The 16224-nt window shown below is 46.4% G+C and overlaps 1 long non-coding RNA gene across 3 annotated transcripts in view; it reads right to left on the minus strand.

Annotated features, from left to right (window-relative positions):
- The window catches only part of LOC126526304 (uncharacterized), a 159643-nt gene that overhangs the window by 83925 nt on the left and 59494 nt on the right, over positions 1–16224 (minus strand). Inside the window, exon 1 of one of the 3 annotated variants that reach the window (XR_011896248.1) lies at positions 8723–8861. The exons of 1 other annotated variant lie outside the window; for it this stretch is intronic. This is a non-coding gene — a long non-coding RNA (uncharacterized lncRNA). Of the gene's footprint in view, positions 1–8722; positions 8862–16224 lie in introns of those variants that run through there. One more of the 3 variants, XR_008611420.2, reaches the window with a different exon arrangement.

Here is a 16224-nt window from a genome sequence, read left to right on the forward strand (position 1 = left end):
TCCTCTTGACGATGAAGCGCGTACAGCTCAGCACTCCTCCCTGTGGTACACCTGTTTCTTGTGTGAAAGGTCGCGACAATACGTTGCCGATTTTCACTCGGAAAATGCGATTCAGCCAATAGCTTTGAATGATTTTCAGCATATTGCCACAGATGCCCATTTCCGACAAGTCTCGCAAGATGCCGTAGCGCCATGTTGTGTCATATGCCTTCTCCATGTCAAGGAATATTGACATGAAAAACTGCTTATGTACAAATGCGTCCCGAATATATCCTTCAATGCGTACAAGGTGATCTGTTGTCAACCGGCCTTCTCTGAAGCCACACTGATAGGGATCAAGTATATTGTTGAGTTCAAGGAAATGTATGAGTCTGCGATTAATCATTTCTTCAAAAACCTTACACAGGCAGCCTGTAAGAGCTATCGGACGATAGTTTGCCGCCGTGGATGGGTCTTTCCCCTGCTTCAAAACAGGGACCACAATTGCTTCTTTCCATGCAGTTGGAAAGTATCCTGCAGCCCAAATAGTGTTGAAAATTGCGAGTAGTGTAACTTGGGTGTCATTGTGTAGGTTTTTAATCATTTCATACATGATTCTGTCAGAACCCGGTGCGGAGCTCTTGCATGATCTCAAGGCACCTCTGAACTCGGCAATACTAAAAGGACAGTTGTATGGTTCATACTTTCGACATTTTCTTATGAGTGGCTTACATTCCTCTATTTGTTTGTATTTGAGAAAGGATTCTGAATAATTTCTTGGACTTGACATGCTCTCAAAGCGCTCCCCAAGTGAGTCTGCCTGATCTTGCAGTGTATCGCCCTGTGTATTTACCAGAGGGAGTGAGTACGTTGGTCGACCTCTTATTCTATTTACCCGGTTCCAGACTTTGGCCTCATCTGTAAACGAGTTAATACTCGATAAAAGGTTCTGCCAACTTTCTCTTCTGGCCTGCCTGCGGGTTTTCCTGCCTTGAGATTTTACTTTCTTAAAGTTTATAAGATTCTCTGCAGTGGGGGAAGCGCGTAGCAGCCCCCACGCTTTGTTCTGTTTCTTACGTGCGATCCTACATTCGTCGTTCCACCACGGAACACGCCGTCTGCATGCCAAGCCACTTCCTTCAGATATGCATTTTAATGCGGCATCTATTATGAACGCTGTAAAATACTCCACAGCCGCATCAATTTCCAAAGAAGACATATCAGCCCATGAGATGCTAGATAGAGTTCGAAATTTCTCCCAGTCGGCTGTATCTATCTTCCACCTAGGAGCTTGTGGGGGAAATTAATTTTCTTTAGATGTTCTTAGCAGTACGGGGAAGTGATCGCTCCCGTAAGAATTGCTCGTAACTTCCCATTTCAGTTCGGGCAGTATAGACGTGGAAACTACACTAAGATCTATTGACGAAAAGGTTCTGTTTGCAAGAGAGTAATATGTAGGTTCCTTCTCATTGAGAAGGCACGCTCCAGAAGAAAAAAGGAAATGTTCAACGAGACGACCTCGCGTATCGATGCGAGAGTCTCCCCACAAGCTGCTGTGTGCATTGAAATCGCCAAGAACAGCATAGGGTTCTGGCAATTCATCTATGAAGGACTGAAATTCAGGTTTGTTTAATTTGTAATGTGGGGGTATATAAATCGAACAAATAGTGATGAGTTTGTTTTGCAGGACAACTCGAACCGCCACTGCTTCGAGGGCCGTTCGTAGCTGTAAACGTTGACACGCTATGCTTTTTATGCGAAGCATATTACTAGAGCTCAACCCAGCTCCTCAGGTGCGGCGGTGCGCCTTCAATACCACCTGACACCGTGACGTCACGACAGAGGAGAAACGGGGCTCCAACTCGCGCCGTCGCGGCGGTATATAAGCAGCTGCGCTTTTTCTAGGTGGCTTTGGCTCAACTCTTGCAAGATGGGCTGGGTGGGAATCGAACCAGGGTCTCCGGAGTGTGAGACGGAGACGCTACCACTGAGCCACGAGTACGATGCTTCGAAGCGGTACAAAAGCGCCTCTAGTGAATGCGGTGTTGCCTTAGAAACGAGCTGTTTCTAAGGCTCAGGCGTGCGTCGCTTGCTCAGGCGCACATTTCGTTGCCGCGCCGAACGCTGCGTTGCTCGACGCTCACCGCGTCCAATGCGGGGCGCGTAGTCGCTGCGCCGTAGCCCATTGTCTTACACCCCTTGGCGGGTCTACGGGAACGCTGTCGCGTTCCACTCTTGAAGGCGAAGCAGAGTAACGCATGAGTTGTTTCTTCGTCTAGCCGAACCAAATATAGCCAAGCAACAGCAGTTCACCAGGCTAAACAGTGGTTCAACAACTAAAATAAAGGCTAGTATGCTTCGCATCCTGGGCTTAACCTTAGCTAAGCCACAGCCATTTTTTGAATTACAATGGCAACACCGCCCGATGATGCGATAGCATCATCGCGATCTTTGCGAAAAGTAACGTGCTGTCGAAGAAAGTTTGTGTGTTTTGGTTTTAAGTGTGTTTCCTGTAAACACAGCACTTTTGGATTGTGTTTGTGGATGAGTTCTTGCAAATCATCAAGGTTTCTAAGGAGACCTCTGATGTTCCATTGAATGATTTGTGTATCCATATTTAAAATAAGTTGGTGCTGTGTTTACGGAGACGGAAGGGATGCCTTAGATTACACAGCCCTTTCGAGGCCCTGTAATAGGGGTTTTGTTTTTTCTGGAGCGTTCGAGGGAGCCTCGCCGCTCCTTAGGCGCTTGGTGCGCCTTGAGGACAGGTGTAGTGTCCATTGCCTCTTGTGAGGCGCCGGACACGTGCTCTTGCGAGCGAGATGTTTCCCGAGAGAGTCCCGCCTTGGAGGGCAAGACTCCTGCGCCCACTAGCCCGGAGGTCGATGGGGCTCCCTGAGGGATCTGGCTGCGCCGGCTGTTGCCAGCGCTGGAAGGGGCCGGGGAGGTTGGGGCAGCCTCGGCTGCGCCCACCGTCGGGGTCGATGGCCCCGTCTGCTGTGTTGGCGTAGCAGCGTTAGCTGCAGCCGCCGGGGGGCGGATGGCGTCACTGCCGCCTCACTGGGTGTGGGTCGGACAGCCGCCGGAGACCGTTGTGGCGCTGCCCCCTGACGCGCCACATCGGCAAAGGTTTTCTTGGGCAGGTATGCTACCCGCCTGCGTGCCTCTTTGAACGATATATTTTCCTTAACTTTAATTGTCACAATTTCCTTTTCTTTTTTCCACGATGGGCAGGACCGCGAGTACGCGGCGTGCTCCCCATCACAGTTCACACAGTGGAGAGAGTTTTCACATGTTTCAGATACGTGTTCGTGGGCACTACACTTCGCACAGGTCTGGCGGCCTCGGCAGTTCTGTGAGCTGTGGCCGAATCGCTGGCACTTAAAGCATCGTAGGGGATTTGGGATGTACGGTCTCACTCGGATTTTCACATACCCTGTCTGGATAGTGTCGGGTAGGTTGCTTGAGCCAAATGTAAGTATTAGGTGGATTGTATTGATTTCTTTTCCGTCACGTCTTATTTTAATTCTCTTAACATTGATCACGTTCTGAGCATTCCAGCCCTCTAGAAGTTCAGCTTCAGATAATTCGAGCAGATCAGCATCCGATACAACGCCACGGGTAGTATTCATGGTACGGTGTGGGGTCACTGTGACTGGAACACCCCCAAAAGATACAAGCTTGGACAGTTTTTCATATTGTTTCTGGTCGCGCAGCTCTAGGAGAAGATCTCCGCTAGCCATTTTCGATGCTTTGTATCCGGGACCGAAAACTTCCGTCAGAGATTTCGAGACAACGAAAGGTGAAATCATTCTTACCGTCTTCTCAGGCTTATCAGAGTGGATGACATGAAAGCGGGGAAAATTCTGTGTGCGATTGCCAAAAAACTTAAAGACATCTTCAGTGCGCCCTCATTTCTTAGGGCGATCAGGAAGTTTGGGGAAAGAAGTTTCCATGAAATATATAAAAATTCGGCAACAGCGCCGACCGCCCGCCACGGACCCCAACGAGGGGACGTGGCAGAGCTTGCATGCAAGTCTGCACGACGCCAGTCGACTACCGACTAGGCGACTACCGATTTCCCCCGGGTGGGTCAGTCCGGGGGTGCCGTCTACGTGAAGCAGAGGCCAAAGAAGTGTGTTGCCTCCGCCGAGGGGCGTTAAAGGTCCAAACTACCGGCATCAGCTCAACCCCCATGTTCCCCTTTCCCCAGACACGGCTAAGCCGCGCACGGCTACACGCGGGAGGGTCCAACCCTCGTGTGCTCGGGTACGTGGTGTCGCAACGCACCAAACGCCTGCTTGCGCAGACGCCCCAGCGGGGAAAACTTTATAAACCACATGCATACGACGGTCAGTAAAACTGTTGTTCTTATTGTGCTTTACTTGACAAATATCGGCTCTTTTTTTGCCTTGTACATGCTTCTTTTTCCTCTGCACGGCAGCGCATATTTTACCTAGCTTATTGGGAGCAGTGAAAGCAACATTAACATCATATCTACTTGCAACTTTTTAAGCCTTTGCTATACTGAATGAATGTACGGAATAGCCACTACTCTTTTTTTTGCTATTACTGCTTTCTGTAATAACGGCCATCCCCTTCGAAACCGACTTCTTTAGGCGTTCAGCCAGAGTGGCCAATGCTGCGCTAGGATAATCTGCTTCTAATAGGTATTGCAACTTTTTTAAGCCTTTGCTATACTGAATGAATGTACGGAATAGCCACTACTCTTTTTTTTTTGCTATTACTGCTTTCTGTAATAACGGCCATCCCCTTCGAAACCGACTTCTTTAGGCGTTCAGCCAGAGTGGCCAATGCTGCGCTAGGATAATCTGCTTCTAATAGGCGCCGGACCTGTGCATTAAAACTGGCGCTCATTTTGTGCATGCAGGATCTGGTGATAGAAGACTTAAGGCACGACATAGCAATTCCGTTTTTTACTACTTTGGAATGCTTGGATGGAAAGTTTAACAACGGCTTCGAAGATCTTGGGGAGTACTGCCACAAACGCTTTCTGTCGTTCTAAGCTTAACTTGTAGTACTCTGAGCCCTGTTCCATGTTCCCCTACTTGTCTGCACAATCCTGCTTCGTTAGGTTCCTTAATTGCGATATGTATCTTCCGCGCTAGAACCATGTCGTGGTTTACTCGGAACCGTGTCGTCCCATTGGAAGTGCAAATGATGTGCGGCTTCCTTCAGCCATCAACTGGACATGCCAGGAGAATTGGAGCTATTCTTTCCGCTGAATCATGGCACCAAGTTAGGTTCCACCAGGGGTGTTTAAAGGTCCGTTGCGCGGCCGTGGAAGACGGTCGCCATTGGAACCGCCTTTATGCCGATTGGAACATGTTAGCCGTGCAGCGCGCGGACTTCCTGTGGAGGATGAAACTTCCTGAGCTTCAACAAAGTAAGAGGAAGCGCTTTTCTAATAATTCACCGTCAAATAACGTATTGGTTCTTGGAGATGCCATCGTAAGTGATACCCATAGGAAAACGCTTGCTTTAGGTCCTAAGCACTGTTTTAGCCTAACAGAAAACCCGTTGACGTTTTAAGCATACCATGCTGCATAACCATGTTCGTCCTGGAAGAAGAACGTTCGCGCTGCATTTCAGATTGCATTGCAATCATTAAACAATCAAATTCTCATTTTAAGACGCCTTACCCTGCCCGGCCGTTAGTTAATTACCTTGTGGAGCGTAAACTTAGACCAGTAATTATCTGACAGGGAAGGTTATTTCATAATTAAGCCAGATGACATGTTTTCGGATGAAGAGATTTCAGCTATAAAAAAGAATTTACAGCCAGGAAAACCCAAGCCTTCGGCAGTTAAGCAACGTGCGGTTAACCTCCTGTCAAGACATAATCTTAATAGGGTTGCCTCTAATGTCAAGAAAGCAAAATCCCTCACCTTAGAACTGTTTTTCTCGGCGAAGACCCATAAGTAAGAAATTCCTTTTCGTGCTATTGTGCTAGAGAAAGGGACGTGGCAGGTCTGTGTCGCTAGTAACCTACAGAATTGCTTAGCTTCACCAGTTTTTTCAGACCCCTTTTGCTTGCGTAATTCTCAGGCACTAGTTCAGTATTTGAGAGAGGGAAATCCTGGTGATTGTACAGCTTTTAGTATGGATATCGAAGACCTGTATTACCCCTTGGATCATGACGGGTTGCTAAATTCCGTAAATGAGTCTATTAAAGAACAAGTGCAAGAGTCGGCTTTTATTGACAGCTGCGGTGTTACCACGGGAGCTTTTCTAGAAATTCTTTCAATGTAGTTAAAGTCGACGCTGATTGGCTAGAGAGATGGCGTGTTTCTGCAGAAATCGGGCATTTGTATGAGCTCAAAGGTTGGCCCTGTTCTTAGCGATATTTACCTGAGTAAGGTTGACAACTGTTTAGAGAAAGCATAAGGTGATTGCGTTATCAGGATATTTCGTTACGTTGATGATTACCTGATTTTCTGCAATGGGGAAGAATTCGATTCCGCTGCTACATCAGTAAGTGAGCAATATAAACTTTATGGTGGATGAATAAAGTTTACCAAGGAATTTCCTCAGCGACGTGTAATTTAATTTCTAGACATTTCCTTGGTCTTAGGACAAAACCACGTTTGTTGGCAGTACTCCCCAAGATCTTCGAAGCCGTTGTTAAACTTTCAATCGAAGCATTCAAAAGTAGTAAAAAACGGAATTGCCATGTCTTGCCTTACGTCTTCTCTCACCAGATCCTGCATGCACAAAATAGGCGCCAGTTTTAATGCCCAGGTCCGGCGCCTATTAGAAGCAAGTTATCCTAGCGCAGTAGTGGCCACTGTGGCTGAACGCCTAAAGAAGTCGGTATCGAAGGGGACGGGCGTTATTACAGAAAGCAGTAATAGCAAAAAAAAAGAGTAGTGGCTATTCCGTACATTCATTCAGTATAGCAAAGGCTTAAAAAAAGTTGCAAGTAGATATGATGTTAATGTTGCTTTCACTGCTCCCAATAAGCTAGGTAAAATATGCGCTGCCGTGCAGAGCAAAAAGAAGCATGTAAAAGGCAAAAAAAGAACCGATATTTGTCAAGTGAAGCACAATAAGAACAACAGTTTTACTGACCATCGTATGCATGTGGTTTATAAAGTTTCCTTTAGCTGTGGGCAGTTCTACGTAGGGCAAACGGGGCGGTGTATCAATCAGAGGCTAATGGAACATAAAAGGCCGTTAACCGGTGGATCACCTTCTAACATTTGCCTACATTGCCAATATTGTAACTGCACGCCAGAGTTAGATGAATGCGCGATATTGTACAGGCATAAGAATGAAGATACGCGTCTTATGGTAGAGGCATGGCATATCTGTAATGGTGGAAGTGTGAGCGTGAGTCAGCCTTCGATTACTTTACATAAGGAAGAGACTAAGTGCCTTAACAGTTGTCTCTGACGTAGATCGTCACATGTACCCGACTGACACGTGGCGATACCATTACAGAGCTTACGCAGGTGATTTTTTGTGTCTTCTATATCTTTTTAGCCTCAGTGCTCCCTTCAGTTGATAGTCGGCGTTCGTGTTGTCCATTTCTCTTCTCTTGTGTCCTGTCTGCACGCCCCACCCCCTTTTTTGCATAATGTATCTCTTCGACAACTTTCGGACAGGAAGTAGCAGCCACGATCTGTCAGCTGCTTCTTTCGTGCGCCAGGGTGAAGAATCACGTCTTGAAGTAAAAAGTCTGCTACGTCTGTGGCACAGCTGGTGGGCAGGGCACGTGTAATGGCATAGCACGTTGCATAGCCAGCCTCTCCGACAAACCTATGTCACGTTATACCGGACCCTAACAGGTATTCCGACGATTGGGGCACTTAAATTACGAAATCGCCCTTGTTGGATACACACTGTCATCGTCCCAGCTACGAACTGACGTCGTCCATGTGTCCCGTTTAAAACCATACTGTTCATCTGGTTCGCCATCATTCTAACAAGCAGCGGGACGGCGCCCCAGCACCGGGGGTTAGGTTACGGTGCATCTGGACAGGGCCGTGCGCTCAAGAGGGAGATGAAGAGGAAGTGGTAAACTGTCTTCTGGAGCTATGACCTTTGTACCATTCGGCGCGATTACCACTAACTTCTCCCGATGTCAGTAGTTGTAGATGCATTTGTGCATAGGGCTTCCTCTTCGAAACAATATATTTATAAAACAGGACAGGAAAACCGAACGACCCACTATTAGCTATATGGGACGCTCGCACATCGATTTTTCTGCTATATTTTCCACAGTGACACTATGTGTAAATCATTTCGATCTGTAAAAACTATATTCCGGACGTTGCTGCCTTCAATGTATCGTCGAGCGTTGCTTTTTTGAAGAATGGCACTGGAATTGAAAATAGTGATGTCAAAAAGGGTGTTTATAATGCATGGTACCGATAGCGTACAGTAAGGAACAGGTTGTTTGCGATATTAGTGTACTCAAGAGACACGATGCAGAGATATATTCAGGTTAACTTGCTACTCTTGAAACACATTCTAGTGAGCACACTTTCTGCGTCACGATAGTAATGTCATTTACGATTTGTGCCTTCGTCATTTGGAAAAATAACTACCAGGCAAACCCCAATTATTTGTTTAAAGGTACCAATGGAAAAGCTTGATAAGGAACTTGACACTCAAATTCAGTTTAGCTGTATATTATCATTCGTTAATGATAATAAAATACTCTATGTACTTATAGAATTGGATGTAGACACTACGTAGATAACGCTGTTTTTCTTACCGTTATAAGATTGTCGAAGGTAACTGCGTAAGCACCACATGCTACTGAGAGAACCACGATATACACTTCTATTCGAAACATGGCAATTTTTGCGGGTCGCCAGCAATGAAAGCGCGGTGAACTGTGACACTTTAATACGAACGGCGTGGCTACGTGCACTAGAGAATATTTCTATTCATTATTCTCAATTGTGTTTGGTCGTCGTGTTGCGAAGTTGTTGAACAATAGCAAAACGAGTTTAGCTTCAAGTCTGCCGCTGCACATGTAACCTAGATGAACGTGGAAAACACGGCGAAGGCGGGCGATGGAAATTCAAGACGATGAGCTAAACGAGAACAACGTTAAAGCGGAAGCCAACGTTTCAACAGTTGGATTTGTCTTTTTCAGGGTGGCCTTGAAAAAGATAAGTCCATTTGTCGAAACGTTCGCTCCCGCTTTTATCCTATTCTCGTTTTACTCATACTCTAGATGAATGTGGCAATTTTAATCTTCTACAGACGCGTATTTGAAGGTTGTAAGATGAACTGCCATGTTTTTCTTTCAACGCTGCTTCCAGCTCTTTCTTTCCAGCCACTTTCAGACATCCAAAAGGATTCGGACATCTAAGATATCCTCATTGTCACCCAATCAAAATCGCTGCGCGGGCAATATGTCCGTATTTGTTTACGCGGATTGTTGATAAGGCCATTCCTACTTTTGTGTTAGTAACACCACAGCCGGACACCAGTTGCACAGAAACGAAGCAGGTCTCCATGCGATAAAGAACAGCTTAGCCGGGTATCGCCCTTGTTAGATGCACACCGTCATCGTCCCAGCTCGGGACGATGACAGCGTTACACCAGCAGTTAAAGTGACAAAGTTAAACCAGCAGATGAGAAGCACAGTATTATTTACAGAATATGGCAGTTCACTTATGCGTAGGTGCGCAAGGTGCTGGAAGGTTTACGATCAATAAGGTTGTCGCCTACACCAATGTAACCAAGAACTTCGATAAAAGGCTGAATGGATGACAAAGTTTCTTTTCACGAACCTTTCATTACGTCGCAGAATTCCGGAGAACTCAATTGCTAGACTTCGCGCCCCTGTGCGTCGAGTCATCCAACCTCTCGACGTCGCTTTGCGATCTTCTGACCTCATCATTAGCGCAGATCATAGAGCAACCGCCCATGAAAGTTAGTCCCGGGTTAGACCCCAGTACCAAGACCAATTTTCCTGCAATTACTGAGCGTATTTTTTTCCTAACTCCACAAAGGATTCTTTTAATGTTCACGATACAGACGGATGGTTTATTGTTTTCCATTGGTTACTACTTACAGCGAGAAAAGCGTCGCTGGCCTGAAATAATTGCTGGCCGCGACATCGAAGTGACGTAGTCAGGCTTCCTTGCGTGAACCGATGCCAACAAAGATCTGAAAACGTTCTGTGCAAACTACTTTGACATAGCGTCCCTCCCGGCTTGGTTAGCTCAGCGGTACAAGACAAATGTGCAGCTGCCACTACTGTTAATTTTCTCTACTGCCTTTGCAGCAAGCCAGTCCTATTTCTTGCCTTATCTTGTGCGTATTGTCGTGTCATTCTGTTCTACTTACAGCCTCTTGGGTTCTTCACCGGAATATCAGTATTTACTGCCTGAAAAGCGATGCCTCGATACCTGAATTAGAATGCTAATGAAAAAATTACAGCAGTACTGATCTCGCCATGACTGCCGACGGTGTGCTGTTGGCATTCGAGGAACGTAGCGACACACTATATCGGACGTTACGTTTATTTACCTTTTCTATGCCGTTCACAAGTAAAGTTGTCATGACGGTATTTCGTACCATGACTGACGAGGAGTACAGTTTTCATGAACGAAAATGCCTCACACAGCAAACCCATGACTAGCATAGCTATCAAATCGCATTTAGTTTCCACTTTTGACACTAGATTAATCAATCACTTTATAGAACATCAAGGGGGCATACCATCACACACAAGGGCATTTAACGCTTGAGAAAGGCTTTCACCCCGCTTGGCAAAGTTAGACCAACAGCAGTGTTTGTAAAAAAAAAACTGGAACTTTATACTATGTGAAACATTCCAGTAATTCTTGCGGTAGGTGCATATTAAACGGAGAAGGTTCTCTAAAAAACGTAAGATGACATTATCTTATTTTGCACTACAGTTTTCGTTCGTTACTGGGAGTAAGTAGCGGAACCTTTGGCGACCGTAAATAGTCTATGTGTAAAGTATTTTCGAAATCTGTATACCGCGTGTACTTTAAGGGTGGATGTGTAGTTGTAACGCTGCTAACTTATTCGGGATGGAGTCGCTTATTTCTGACCAGTGCGATATCGCTTCAATAAAAGTGAACTGTAGATGAGAAGGATTGGTTTTATCTTAGGGCATGCAAAAATCGGTTTAGTCAGTGAACTGCGTGGAGTGTCTACAATAATCTCCAAAGGCTTTTTTTTTTTCAGTAGATATTTCCTGTATAGGTTCGTGTCAATTCGGTAGCCCATAAAACTACCAAGTAGGTAATGCGGATAAAAAACGAATCACAGAAAAGGATTTAAGACGATGAGCAAAACGAGAACAAGGTGTATGTAGATCACAGTTTGATAAAAATCGGCTCGTGTTACGGAAATAAATAATATTGGACTGTTCTTTCATCAATATGTAATAAATCATTGTTAAAATAGTTTAACAAATCGACAGAACCAAATTGAAGGTGGCTGCCGACAGTAATGCGTTTAGTATTGAATCATTACAACACAACGTATTGCCCGAGTCCTTCCATGTTTTTTTTTCCTGGTCAAGGCACTGCCGCCTCAGTGTTATATATAGCCAGCGCCCGTCGCTAGAGGCGCAACTATTCATGAGAGGGCATGCGAACGCCACTGCCAGCGTGGTTGTGTGTGAAGGGCAGCCTCAATATTCTAGCCTAATGAATTTCCGCAACCATCACTTTACTTTCATGTAACTACTTTTACCATTCTACATGCATCAATAACTACCTGAGCGCGTCTTCTGCAACGAAATGAGCGCCCGGCGCAAGAAAAATAGCCGCTCATAACATGCAGCTTTTGGCAATCTCGGTAAAAAAAAAGAAAAAAAAACCCCAGATTTTTCGTGCCAAAGCTACAATATGATTATGACGCACGCCGCAGTGGGCAACTCCGGATTGATTTCGACCTCCTGGGGTCCTTTAACGTCCACCTAGATCTAAATACACGGATGTTTTTGCATTTCGCCCCCATCGAAATCGGTTCATGAAACGGCGGCTTGGTAGACTGCCGGATCCTCGGTACGCAGTTGCTGCTTCGGCTGCACGAGCCTGTTCTTGCGCCCGGGCTGCAGCATCGGGCCTACTTAGACGAGCTCATTGCCTGTTCCGCTCGCGGTGTTGCTGATCGAAAGTTGCCTGCTGCGCCGGAGTAGGCATGACACGTGGTCAGAGCGGGAGAGAAACTGCTGCGCGCGCATGCGGCTCCGACAGAGAGCAACGACGCCGCTACTGGCGCAGGTAATCCAGCATCACCTAGATAGCACATATCGGTGAAACGGGACACTCAATGAACGGACATCGCGCGGACACAACTAAGAAGCTTGGAGCCGTCGCCGAGCATTTCAACCAACCAGGTCATAACATTGACGAACTTAATTATGAACTTACAGTCAGATTTCCGTTCTGAACGAGAAAGAAAATACGGAGAATCATACCTTATCCATAACTTGAAGACATTGCAACAAATAGGCATAAACGCTTCAAAGGGAGCTTTAGAATCTATTCTCTATGATAAATTTCAAGCTATAGGAAACAACACCTAGTTTGGTTGCATAGTGTTTTTTTTTCGGTTTTTTTCGTCTTTATTTATTTCATGTCAATATTTTACTTTGATCTTTATTTTACGAGCACCAGTTTCCGCCGCTCCTTCTATTATCTCTTTCAGAGACATGATAGCCATTGGATAGAAGACACACCGGCTGACACACGGCCGTTGATACGTGATCGACAGACGGCCCTGCCCTTGTGCACTGCATTGCTTTATTCTCACTTCGGCACCCTCGCCGCTAACACACCTTCACTTCTTGCCGCACCCACCCACTTTACGCCCCCTCCCCTTTAGAAGAACCCCACCAATATATACTGTGTCGAGGAAAGCATATGTCTCCTTGAAAAAGACAAGTCCACTTGTCGAAACATTGTCTCCTGCTTTCGCCATGTCCTTGTTCTGCTCATCGTCTTGAACTTCCATCTCCAGGCTTCCCCATTGTTCTCCCTGAATTTCTACCAACGGAAGATGAAGGAACAATTAAGGCGAGCGCCCCCTGCTTTCCTTGTCATACATAGCACTAATTGGATACAGTCACTTCAAGTACATTCACGAACACTTCCCGCCAGGTCAACACTCACCACAGATTAGCTTTAGGAGTGGCGCCACAACACACACCATCCGAGACCTCCTTGCCGCAGCACCACAGCACATTACACATTCCGTCATTCACTGCAGGACTAATGACCTTGGCCGCGACACAGGTGACAACACATTTAAGGCCATGAAAACGCTCATAAACGATTTGCTCACCAACAGACCAAACGCAGAAATCACCCTGACAACAGTACTTCCCAGGATCGCAAACAAACACAGGCCACTTCCTCAACAATCAGAGACACTCCTAGCTCACTCACTAGGGACACGTAAGCTCGAAACGTTTCTTCTGGACATTGGAAACCAGCATGAAAACGCCGATGTCATCCACCACGCTGAAATACACCAGGACTCCTACACTCTGCTCGCCCGGGACGAACTACACCCCAATTTTTATGGCGTCAAGTACAGGCTCAGGAGCTCCTTTATATCGACGCAGCCAACACCAGTAGAGCCTGCGTCTCAGTTAGCTTCAACACAAACACACGCCTGAAATTTTCAGCGCGAGCTCGCACGCACGTTGCGCCAAAGTTAGAACTCAAGAAGCATCTCCACAGACGGTGGACGTGGAACACCACCTGCACAACACACGGCCATACGGAAGCCCACAAGCACCCGCGAAGCCTTCACGCAAACAGCTACATAACTAATAAGCAGACCGATACGCAGACAGATACGCAGAGAGACATTGGTGCAGTCCTCGAGAAGAAAATAAAGCGTAAAAAGACACCACCTTAAGATGTTTCACCCCGGAGGTCTGCCCGAACCAAACAGAAACGACTACCACGCACTAGGGATAGCACACGCAACAACAAATCTCGTCCCTTCCCGCCATCCCACAAACTGGCCGCGAAACAAACAAATTATAGATTTCACCTCAAAACTTACACTAGCTGCATTAAACAGAGAAAAATCCAAAAAAGGTCTCAGAATTAAGGTTACAGGTGCTCTCGGCTCCTTACCCGCCAGGTTACTATAGAAATGGAATGGCGTCCTAGAAAATGCATCGCTCTCTTTAATTGATGTTCTCGAAGAACACTGCAAGGAACAACTTACGATAGTTACTGATCAACTCGACAGCATAAATTTATCTGAAGCGTAAAAAAGAGAACTTGAACAATTCGCCCAAACTAGGGAGCAAAAATTACTGAATACCAGCCCAAAGGTATTAGAGCTGCAAATACACACACACACACACACACACACACACACACACACACACACACACACACACGCACACGCACACGCACACGCACACGCACACGCACACACACACACACACACACACACACACACACACACACACACACACACACACACACACACACACACAATAAAGCTAATGCAACCCCTGCAGCACATGGCTCCACCGACAGTCCTACAGGCGAACGTCCAGAGCACTGCACCGACGTAGTAGACATATCCCGAAGACTAAGCCCCGAGGAAGTTTATCTCCTGAAACGTGGTTTGGCGTTTTGTTCCACGAACGCAGTAAACGAATACAAACTCCACCAAGATGTAACATAGTTTTCAAGGCTCATGTGCTTAAACGAGTTCTTTTTCGATAAGCCAGACGTAAGAAAACACGATAGAGACTCTCTTAGACCACCTAGCACTTGGACACCGGAAACCCAACAGTGCCCAGACCTGGATTTGTACATGAAGCTGATCTCAAAGGACATTCTAGAGTCAGCGCGGCATTGCCGGAAACGCCAAAATTTGTCCTCTGGTCCACACCGAATTCTTAAAGAACTCGCGGAAAGGAATGATATCGTATAAAACCAGCAGACAAAGGCGACAGTATAGTAATCTGGCCTATAGAAAAGTACAAAAATGGAGGCCTCCATACAACTGACCAGCCACACCCATTAAAGAAAACTCGACTCTAACCCAACTTCATACTGCAGCAATACTGTGAAAAACACCATGCTGGAGCTCCTGTTCAGGGAACTAATCATGCAGTCTAAATATCGCTTGATGTGTCCAAGAACAAAAAAGCAGGCTGCTTTTGTCGTCTTCCTAAAATATGTAAAGTTCACGTCGAAGAAATATTTACAGCAGAAATCCCAGGTCGGCCTACTGTGTCTAATAACAACAGACCTACTGTCACGCAACTCCTCCGGAGAACACTCTGGCCGAAAGAATGGACTAGGCGACAGGTCTCATAACTCATAATCCATGTAGTTTTTCTTCTGCGTCTCAAGGTAAGGGCCCTTCCACTGCATCAGTAGCTTACTATGATCCGTGGGTAGAAGGATGAAAACCTTGTCGCCTGGCTTCAGATTCCTGTACGTGGCTTTCTTGTCATAGTAGCCCTTATAGCGTTCGCCCGCCCTTTCCAAGCCTTGATGTGCAAGCCTACATGTCTCCTCCAACTTCTCCCTCAACTCAAGAACGTATATGTAGGTTGCCTTGAGATCTGACGCGATCGCTTTGTTGGCCCACAGCTCCTTGTGTATTGTAAGTGGACCTCTAACGGTTTTCCTATACAACATCTCGAAGGGCGAGAAACCAAGACTCATTTGCGGCACTTCGCGGTAAGCGAACGAAAGAGCTGGCAGATATCTATCCCAATCCTGAGGTCTTTCCTGGCACATTTTCTTAATCATACTTTTGACGGTGCCGTTGAACCGCTCTACAAGCCGATTACACATGGGATGGTAAGGCGTTGTCAATAAATGCCTTACTGACAAAAGGCGGTTAACCTCCTTCATAAGCTCCGGCGTAAAGTTCGAGCCCCGGTCACTCAAAATTTCCCTCGGGAACCCCTAAGGCGAGAACATCTCCACTAGACCCTCCGCCACTTGGATACTGTCAATAGTTTTCAATAAAATGGCGCCAGGATAACGAGTGGCCATATCAACCAGAGTAAGCACCTAACTATTGCCTCTGGCGGATACTGGAAAGATTGGCCCCACAATGCCAACGGCCACTCTTTGAAATGGCAGGTCGATGGCTGGCATCTTGCCCAGAGGTACGGGACCAACTCTACCCTTCGAAACTGTGCGCTGGCACACGTCACATGAGCGAACAAAGCGTTTTACATCACTCTGAACACCTGGCCAGAAGAACTCCTCGGTTATTCTAGAC

Source organism: Dermacentor andersoni, chromosome 8 (assembly GCF_023375885.2).
Source record: "Dermacentor andersoni chromosome 8, qqDerAnde1_hic_scaffold, whole genome shotgun sequence".
Classification (NCBI taxonomy): domain Eukaryota; kingdom Metazoa; phylum Arthropoda; class Arachnida; order Ixodida; family Ixodidae; genus Dermacentor; species Dermacentor andersoni.